Here is a 10706-nt window from a genome sequence, read left to right on the forward strand (position 1 = left end):
CTTAATCCAAACACCGCTGGTCGCAGCGGGAGGTGCTCCGTGCGCACAGGGCCGCAGCCCCAGGTGATGCTGTACCAAGAACGCCACAGGCTGATGGTGTACAGGCTGAATGAAGCACAGGTCAGAGCTGCTGTCTGCTCCCAAGTTGTCAGATGGGAGACTGTGGGAGCCCAGTGGCACGGAAGCCAGTCCTGTTTTGTGACCTTCAATCCAAAGCTCTATTTTTAGAAACCGCTCCAGGCGGCTGTGCCCTTATTGATATTTTAAACACGTCTGTGCATTTGGGTCATGTTCTGAAATGTTTGTGAAATAGGTAAGAGGAAGGAAGAATCACCCCCCACCCCAACCCCCACCTCCAAGTCCCACTGAGGTGATCACCTTTTCTTTTTTTTTTTTGGGTGCACAATGAACTTGAATGCTTTCCTTGGTGGGCAGGCTGGTCACACACCTCACAGGTGGTCTGGCACTTTGGTACTGGAAGCATTTGGTCCAAGGCCGTGTGGGCTTAAGACACGGAAAGGCACAGAAAATCGATGACTCAACATCTACTTTGGGCGCAAGGTTCCTGGGAGGGTGGTTTGGGGAGCTGGGCAAAGTGTGGGTGTGGGCTGAGTCTTGGTGACAGGGGGCTGGTGCCGGCGAATGGGGCAATGGAGAGCAGCTGGCCCTCTCAGGCTTGGGAGCCCCGGGCCGGCCAGTCCACCAGCTCACTGCTCCGGAACCACAGCCCGATCTCCCGCTGGGTCCTTCCATGGAGTTGCTGGCGTGGATGACCTTCCTGCTGATGTGGACGCTAAAATCTCCCCGGATAGTCTCTGGGGTGGCTTCAGAGGAGTCCGTGTCCCTGATCATGGCCTTCTAGGTCCAGACCACATTGTGGCCATCCCAGACCATGGCCACCAGGGCCCCAGAGCTCATGTAGCTGATGAGGGCTGGGTAGAAAGACTTCCTTCTCAGATGGTGGTAATGCTCGGCCAGGATGCTCTCTGGGGCCTGCAGCATCTTCTTCCCCACCAGTCTGAAGCCTCATCTCTGCAAGCGTCGGATTCACATTCCCCACAAGCCAACGCTGCACTCCATCCGGCTTTACAGCCACCAGTGTCCGCTCCAGAGTCCAAGAGGGCCCTCCTGAGCTCTGGCGCACCGGACTTGGACCTGGGAGCCGCGTGCCGCAGAGGAGCCCCGGTAGCACGGTCCCTCCCCGCCCCCCCCGCCCCCCCCAAAAGGCGCACATGGCCCTGTGCATCAGAGTTGGCCCGAAGCGACCACTTTGAATTTTGAAATTTACATATATATCAAGGCCAAGAAAACCTGAAAAAGCAATTTGTGGCGACCCTAAATGTTATGAAGTAGAATTGTGATTTTATAGCTGTGACCTTTTTATTTTTATTTTTTTGGCTTTAACAAATTTATTCCCTCAAGTTTCGGTGGCCACTTGTCCAAATTCAGGGAGTCGGATCTACGGAAAGGTTTTTGTTCTGTCAGCAAGGGGGGAGGTCCGGTCTGGTGGGCTTGGCGTCCCTTGAGAATCTCTGCATGTGTCGGCATCAATCTTCCCTGGGGGTCAAGGAGGTTCTCAGCACGGACCTTGTATCCAAAGGATATGCTCTGCTCCCAGCTCTTCTGGCTTGGTCGTCCCTCCTCTGTTTGCTTTTCTCTCATGATGCCGTCCTCCTGGGCAGAGCTCCAACCCGGCAAAGACTGGAGAATGCCTAGCTAGTGGAATCTACACAATGTGGGTCTGCAACAGCCAGCATTGTCCTCTCTCTAGCTGGGACCTTTTGGAAGCAGAGCGCCAACCCTTTGTACTGAGGTATCTCTGAGTGGGTTCAAACTCCCAATCTTCCAGTTATTAGCCGAGCACTGTGTGCTACCCAGAGCCTCCAGCATGCAGCGAGAGAACTTGATTTCCAGGAGTAATCAGGGAGTTTTTCGAATAGACGCTGATCCCATCCTTTGGCCTCCTATTGACCAATGGCAAGGCGCCCTGGATGGTGGGGGGTGGAGGGTAGGGTAGTGGATATGTGTGTTAGGCTGATAACCACAAGGAAAGCAAGTTCAAAAGCACCAACAGCTTCAGGGGTAAAAGACGAGGCTTTTCTACTCCCATAAAGAGCTACAGTCTCAAAAGTCCAGAGGCAGTTCTAGTGTGTCCTATAGGGCCGCCATGAGTCAGCATTGACTTGATGGCAGTAACAGTGAGAGTTGACAATGAGACAAGGAATGATCCAGAGGAATGACCTCCCCCGGCCAGAGGGAGTTGTACCCACACCCACTGGGCCACAGGCTGCAGTGAACTGACAAGCTCCAGGGGTCTGATTTAGAGAAAAATCCAAGGATTGTAGAAAGTTCTCTAAAGTCCACCTAAAAAAAAAAAAAAAGCATATGGTGAAGTGAAATTTCTTAATGTGGTTGTGTATGCATTTCTCTATGACCCCAAAAATGATTGGGTGGAACCAGGCAAATGAGGTACTGAGGACTCTTTACTTGCGTGTGGTCAGTTTTGCCATTCCTCTGGATATAAGAGAGCCATTTCAGAAGCAGGAACAAAGAGAATTCCTAGCACTATCCAGGAAGAAGAGCCACCAGCAGAGAGAGTTTGCAATCCCGGCCTGAAGGGGCGGAGGCAACAGAGGCACCACAGCAGAGGAGCCGGACCACTGAGCTGTGCAGCCAGAGCAAGGCCATGCTACCTGGTTTAGAACTGGGCAAGGCATGCAGCAAGGCTGTCTCCTCTCGTGTCCTTCAATCTGTATGCTAGTTTATCTGAACAAGAAGGTGGCATTGGGATGGGAGGAAGGCTTATTAACGACCTTTGATATGCAGAGGACACAATCTTGCTTGCTGGAAGTGAGGACTGAAACGCTTGCTGATGAAGATCAAGTAGTGAGTGCAGCCTTCTGTATGGATTACAACTTAATGCAAGGAAGACCCAAAGTCTCACAACTGGAATAAGAGATCGCATCATGACAAATGGAGAAAAGGCTGAAGCTGTCAAAGATTCTGTCTTCTTTGGGTCCACAATCAATGCTCATGGAAGCAGCAGTCAAGAGAATTTTATGCACCAATAAAAAAACAATGATAATTCTCTTAAACATCACAAGACATGGACAAAACTAGAGAACATCATGCTTAGCGAACTCAAACTTACAAAGATAAATATTTAATATCACCATTGCTATAATGAAAACCAAAGAAGAAATGCCACATGCTTGTTTCTATACCAATAGACAAACAGTCCCGGAGGAAGGGCATCACTCTTGGTAAAGAAAAGGGCAGTGAAAGAGGAAGGCCCTCAACAAGATGGATTGACATCATGGCTGCAGCGATGGGCTCAAGCATGGGAATGATTGTCAGGATGATGCAGAATTTCACTCTGTTGTACACAGGGTTGCTATGGGTCGGGACCAACTCGATGGCATCTAACAACAACAACCCCAGGTGTACCCTACAGGGCTCTCATACGGAATCTGAATCTGTTTACACCTAAGAATCGCCTGGGGATCTTGTTAAAATGTAGATTCTGGTTCCGTTAATCTGAGGTGGAAGTGCACATTCTCAGTAAGCGACCAATTCACAATGTACCAGTTCAATGACCTGATCTCGGGTCTCTAAAAGGACCAACACCTTCAAATATAATCCACTCTCATGGGGGAGACAGGTGAAAAGTGTGGTCAGTTTGGCAATGAGACCACTGACCTGAAGGAAGTCCAACAGAGAGGATTAGCCCAGTCCACCTGTCCTGACCTCCTAATGCATCAAAAGGAGGGACCCTGTTTGATGACATGTTTGATAAAAACTGCCAACGTTTCCACCCAACACCAGTGAGGGAGGGCCCCTAAGGATCCGTTTCACAGGCAGTGAAGCTGTGGCGAAGGTTTCACCCAGCCAAGGGCACTCACGCAGTACAGGGCAAAGCTGGGATAAAAGACAAGACCGCCTGGCTCAGCGCCCAGGCTCTTAGCCACCACACGCACAGCTTCCATTTGGCACTTGGTTTTCATCTCTCAAATAGTCAGTGAACACATTTGGGCCAGCAACCATTTCAGGCCCCGGAGATACCACGATGTACAAAATCCGCCATGGAGGAGCTCAGATTGGGAGGGAGGGAGGGAGGGAGGGAGGCAGGGAGTGTGAAAAACAGACTAAAGACAGCAGTTAGGTAAGAAAGAGTCTGCGTTTTAAATTGGCTGTACAGGACCGACAGACATTTGAACAACTGTCCAAATGGCCATTTACCTGGAGAAAGTGAGGGGATCAGTTAAACAGATATCACTGATAAAATTTGAAATTTACTTAAAAAAATCACTAACAATGATCTTCTTGCATCACTTGCTGCTTTATGAGGGCGAAGAAAGAAAGGTTATGAAAATGCCTAGCTCCCATAAACAAAACTCCATAATAGGTTGCTTTAGGAGTCCAGGGCCTGGGGACTTATTTGTAATCGACAGATAAGACACCTTCAGAGAAACATTCCAAAGAATCCTTTTTAAATGCTCCTTAGGATCCCAGTCCCCATGAAAACAAGATGGCATCCTTCCTCCATGACAATAAACACACTGTGGTCCTCACACAATCTTGTGTCAACTCAGGAGGATTAAGAGTGAAGGGGTAGAGTCTAGCCTGTCAATCAGGTCCCAGCCTGATGATGCCTCGGCCTTCTCACGAGGATTCTGGGAACTTCCTCTCTCCGTCTTGGTCTTCCTGTAGACAAGCCAGGGGAAACCTGCTGAGACCTATGAGAGAGTCCCTCTCTCTGCTTCATCTTCCTGTTGAGGAGCCACATTCAGAGAGCTGGAGGAGCTACCATGCAGACCCACACCAGAGCTCAGATGCTTCCACTGGCATTGGATCCACAAGACTCTCCACCCACCAGCCTGTGGTCTTCCTGATTTGGCATTATTACATGTGTTGTGTGAGTCAGAAGAGGAATTTATCAGATATCAGATATATGGGCTAATATCAGACTTATGGACTTGATCTGGACTGGCTGGGATCTTTCTCAATATATAATTGCTCTTTGATATAAAGCTCTTTGTTATACACATATATGAGTGTCACTGGGTTTGTTTCTCTAGTCAACCCGGACTAATGCACACATTAACCAAGTAACTGTCCTCCCGAGGATAACTGTCCACATCCCACCCACTAAGCAAACAGAGTACTCGAATGCAGTTTGAGAGCAGAATAAGGGACGCGTGGAGAGATGCCATTTTTCAAACGCACTGACAAAGTGTGCTGAGCAATTGGGCAGCTAGTGGTGAGAGAGTGACACAAACCTCAAGATCAAGGGAAACCAAGTATCAGCTAAGTCCACAGGGAAGAAGTACACCAGTGTGCGTGTTCTGAGGACTGTAGATAATAAAATCCAAATCCGAAAGAGGGAATGGTATCAGAGCTTAAATTGTGAACACCCAGTTTGCAGAAGGCAATGGATGACCGTGGAAGCCCGAGCTCATTTGCAGGACCCACATGGATTAAACCTCTGGTGAAGCCACTCTGACCATAGTCCAGACATGTGACTGGTCTTGCTATCAGATGGAGGGCATTGATTATGGCAAATGTTGTTAGGTTAAAATGTAACACCTTATCATTTGATCTCTCTTTTGACCCATTTTAAAGTTGTTTCAGTTATTTAAAAAAAGACTAAGTAAAGCAGAAGAATACACGGTTCAGGGGTAAAGCCAAAGATACACCTTGAGATAAACTTTACCAAGGACTAACTACCAGTACCCAACCAAACTCACTGCCATCGAGTCAGTGCTGACTCATAGCGACACCCCCTCTGTGTTTCTGAGATGGTAACTGTTTATGAGAGTAGAAAGCCCAGTCTTTCTCCTGTAGAGCTGCTGGTGGTTTCGAACTGCCGACCATGCAGATCACAGGCCCACATGGAACCACTATACCACCCAATTCTATTCCAGCGCTTGGTGACTGTGTGTGTAGACTAGAACCGCACATAGTTTTCAAGGCTGGGACCTTGCTGGAGCAGATCACTAGGCCGTTCTTCTGAGCACCTCAGAGTGGGTGTGAACCACCAACCTTTTGGCTAGAGGTTGAGCTCTTATCCATTTGCCCCACCCAGGGACTCCTAAGGACAAACTGTTGTTAGCAGGTATAGAGTCTATTCTGACTCGTGGTGACCCCATGTGTGCAAAGTGGAACTACTACAGACAGTTCTCAAGACCATTCGTTTAGAAGCAGGTAGCCAGGCCTATCTTCTGAGCTGGGTTTGAACCGCCTACCTTTCGGTTAGTTGTCAAGTGCTTAATTGCTTGACCTACCCATAGACTCCTAAAAACTAACTTGCTATTGTTAGGTGCCACGGAGTCAGTGACAACTCATACTGACCCAGTTCTCTGCCACCCTCACAGTCACTGTTATGTTTGAGTCCATTGTTGCAGTTACTGTGTCCATCCATGCCATTGAGGGTCTTCCCCCTTATTGCTGACCAACTTTACCAAGCATGACACCCTTTTTTCCCAGGGATTGCCTTTTTGTAGTAACACGTGCAAAGTATATGAGACAAAGCCTCATTATCTTTGCTTCTAAGACGTATTCTGGCTATACTTCTAAATCTCAACCCATTGCCATTGAGTCACATCCAACTCACAGAGATGCCATAGGACAGGGTAGAACCACCCCTGTATGTTCCTGAGACTATAGCCTCACCTTTCTCCCATTGAACACTTGGTGGTTTCGAACTGCTAACTTTGTGGTTAGTGGCCAACACATAACCCACTATACCACCACTATAACACGGCCCTTCAAAACCGCCACACTCTAAGACACCTGAGGCATCATAGCCCTAAAGAGAAGCCTGGCTACTAATAACTATTTGAGGTGGTCGCTGAAATAAGCAAGATCAAAGAATCCTACTGCTCGGCTGATGTCAGATGGGACCAGAGTTTCCTCTGCCTTTTGTAGGCTAATAGGCTGCTTAAGGTTTATTAGTGCACTCAAACCTATGAAAACTTTCTCCCAAGACCTTTACAGGTCAGCTGTCATCTTTGAGCAGTTATAACTAAGTGAGACACAAACAAAGTGAGACATATGAGTCTGCATCCTTCAATGTCCACAATACATGTGAAATAGATGGCACATGCTTTGGGGAGGGCACAGGACTTCACTGGCACAGGGCTGCTGTGCAGAGCAGGGTTCAGGCAGCTCCAGCCTCAGACACCTCTGGAGAGCCCAGCCGGACCTGCCTGGGTGCCAAGAGTCAGACAGGGATGCTTGGGGTGCATACCTTTTCATGGTTATCCTATGAACCACACCAGGTAAAATGAGGGGTTTAGACTTACTGAGCTACAAGAACCAAGGGGGACCAGCATTAGGGTTTAAGCCTGGGCCTCCAATGCCACAGAATAGGTGGTTTCCAGTCTGGGGCATGGGCAGAGTGGGGCTCTGACCACAAGACCAGCATCGGGCATCCTGGCCCTCAGACACCTGGGTACACTGGCCCACAAATGATAAATGCTGTTGGGCGTTGCCCAAATGGCTGTTAAACAATGCATCTGTAATCCACAAGGATGAGCAGTGCAACAATGGAATTGTCCAGAATCGGATTTGATGTGGCTTTTCTTGCCATTGTTTTTGTAATTCCCACCAGACAACTTTTTCCTGATGGGTCTGGGTAAGAGAAGGTGGGGGAAGATGCTGACAGTACTACTATATGATCCAGTTGTGAGTGATTGTTAATAAGAACTGACTTGTGAAAACTTGGAAAAATATAAAATGGGTCATCTCAGAAGCAGAAAGAGGGGCCTCTCAGGACCATTAAGAGAGAAGAGCCAAGAGTACAGCATAGCTTTTGGACTCCAAGAGCCTTCTGCACTGACCCTCCTCAGTCCAGGGAGCGAAGTAGCAGAGGAACATCAGCAGAGACAGAGCGTGAGGCAGAGTGGCGGATGCCGCAGTCTGAGCAGGTAAACCTGAGCGCCATCAGGCAGGAGGCTTGCTTTCAGCATGGGACATCTCTGGGTACTTAACTGGGGAGCTGGGGTTGCTGACTTATGGAGCTAGAACTGAACACCTTTAGACTGAGGCTTATAGCTGAGTAGAGTCCATTTGACCATTCGTTGGTGATGCAGGGTAGAGGCCAGGTCAAGGGGGTTGAGCACCAGAGAGAGGCCTGCCTGCAGACACAACAGAGAAGAGGCTGTCCAGGACCAAAGAACCGTATCCAGAACATTTCTGAAATGGAACTGCAATCCATTAACTTCTCTAATAAACTCCATAGTGGCAGTGAGTTCTGTTTGGCTATTGCAATGAGTTCAAGAGCACCAACCCCCCTCCCAACCAGAGGAGTCAAGAGTGCTATAGAAGGGACATCTGGTATCAGAACTGGGACAGAAGGTTGGAGGGTGGAGGCATGTCTGATCTCAGCCTCATAGGAATCAGCCTTGGGCTGGTGTTGACTTGGGCTTTCGTGCCTCCTGGTAAAGTCTGAGGAGGTCAGGCACCATGCCTCCATGTCTTTTTTTGGGGGGTGGGGCAAGGACTTAACACTGCAATGACGTTCAAACCCCTGATTTCCCATCAGGGACTGTGGCATAAAACCAAACCCACTGCCATGGGGTCGATTCCGACTCATAGCAAACCCAGGGAGCCTTTCTGAGGCTGTAAATCAGATAGCCTCATCTTCACCCCAAGGAGCTGATGGCTCAGATGGTGGGTTTGAACTGCCGACCCTTAGGTTAGTGACCCAATGCTTATCCAATGGCACTACCAGGGCTCCTGAACTTGTGACAGAGGGTGACATTTAGCAATTCTTTCCTAAAATCATTCCTCTACCCCACAGTTCCAAAGAATGTGGCACTTATGTTGAGACTTCAAAGGCTGATGTTAAAAAAAAAATCAGTATGATGAGGCAAATGAATATTTCTTAAGGATCAATAAATAGATGCTCAGGTGTTTGTCCCATTCTAGTAGCTCTCGACATCGATGGCAGTGAGCCATCTTCTTTTCAGGGCTTGTTGCACATGGACACACCCACAAGTTGCACTGTAACAAGCCGAGGGACCCAACGACTGCGTGTGACGGGCATGCATTCACCCATTCCAAACCACCGGCATGGCATCAATACCTGCTGCTACAAATGAGCTCCTGGGGCCCCGCGTGGCTGCTCAGGTGACGAATGTTCATGAGGAAGGGCAGACCAAGTGCCACCCACTGACAACTCTCTCTCCCTGCCGGCAGGCATGGATCTGCAGGAACACCATTTACTGAGCGTCATTAAAAAATAAAATAAATAAAAATACATCAGCCCCATAGAGCACTTATCTCGTAGAAATTCAAGAATGCCAGCAGCAGGCTGCCACACATCTCCATGTTGGTTCTTCGCACCAGCAAGGCTCTAGTCTACGCCTGGTCTTCAGAGACACACCTCTTGGATTTCCCCCCTGCTCTTCGGTGTAGTGGTTATACATCGGACTGCTCACTGCAAAGTTAGCAGCAGTTCAAAACCACCAGCCACTCATGGGAGAAAGACAAGGCTTTCTACTCCCATAAACAGTTACGGTCTTGGGAATTCACAAGGGCAGTTCTACCTCGTCCTATTGGGTCACTTTGAGTAGCCATTGACTCGATGGCAGTAAGTTTGTTATTTCCCTCCGTGAGATGGGCTGACAGAGGCTGCAATGATGGGCTCCGGTGTAACAATGACTGTGGGGCTGGCACAGGATCAGGCAGCGTCTCACTCTCTCAGGCACCAGCTCCAGACAGCTAACAACAACAACAACAACAGCAACATTTCCCAAACGCTCCTTCCCACTCCGCGTGTCTTTCTTTTGCCTCTTAGTTTGCACCAACCCTCTGTTTCTCAATTTGCCACTTCAAGGTACAGCTTAGCCATTGATTTTTAAACTTACACACACACTAGCCATCACCCAGGAGCTTTTACAAATCCCAGGGCCAGGCACCTCGAATCAATTAAACTAGAATCCCTGGCGGCAGGACCCAGGCATCATTTCCTGGATTTGTTTTTAACTTGCTAGGTGATTCCTGGGCGGAGCCAAGTTTGAGAAGGGTGGTTTACATCATCTTGATTCAAGAATATCGAATTCCAGAGATGCTAACTCAGAAGGGCCCCAAATGTGTCTGCTTCCGCTGATGCCTTATGCTTAGAACGGGGGTGGGTGGTGCCAAGGAGTCCACCTGAACTTTTGTGTGACCTCAGCACTGAAGCTTCACATCTTAAAGCTCAGGCCTTTAGGATGTGAGTGCTGTTCTTGGAGGGTGGTGAGCAAAGGGGTGATTCCTGTCTGAAACGCATTTGTCTGTTATCCCAGGAATGAAAGCCAGCCTTTTAATCACCAACTGTGGAACAATGGGGCACTCCTTTGTATGTGGCTGGCGTTCAGCACATAGCTGGTGAGCATATGTAACTCACTGAATAAAAATAGCAGTTATCATTATGCGCTACAAGAAAAAAATCCCTTTTCACATTACAGTAAGGGAGTCTTGTTGCATACCTCTTAGGAAACCTAATCATGTGTTACATTAATTTTCCATGGGAAGGAACAACTGGTTAGGAAATCAAGTGTTAAACCTCTATATAGTGACATTCAAGCTTGGAACTCTAGGGAAGCCAAAACCCCTCTGATTATGTTCCCAGCAGGATTGAAATGCCTCCTTGAAGCATACTGAACAAATTCCCATGATGCCAGTCCTCTTGGAAAAGTTTCTGGGGGTCAAAGGCCACT

General features: G+C 48.4%; 1 pseudogene; it reads right to left on the minus strand.

Annotated features, from left to right (window-relative positions):
• Positions 1-670: 670 nt before the first annotated feature.
• The window catches only part of LOC105978660, a 23235-nt pseudogene continuing 13199 nt past the window's right edge, over positions 671-10706 (minus strand).

The sequence above is a fragment of the Echinops telfairi genome, unplaced genomic scaffold (assembly GCF_000313985.2).
Source record: "Echinops telfairi isolate 266 unplaced genomic scaffold, ASM31398v2 ScPeMD7_7468;HRSCAF=8506_0, whole genome shotgun sequence".
NCBI lineage: Eukaryota > Metazoa > Chordata > Mammalia > Afrosoricida > Tenrecidae > Echinops > Echinops telfairi.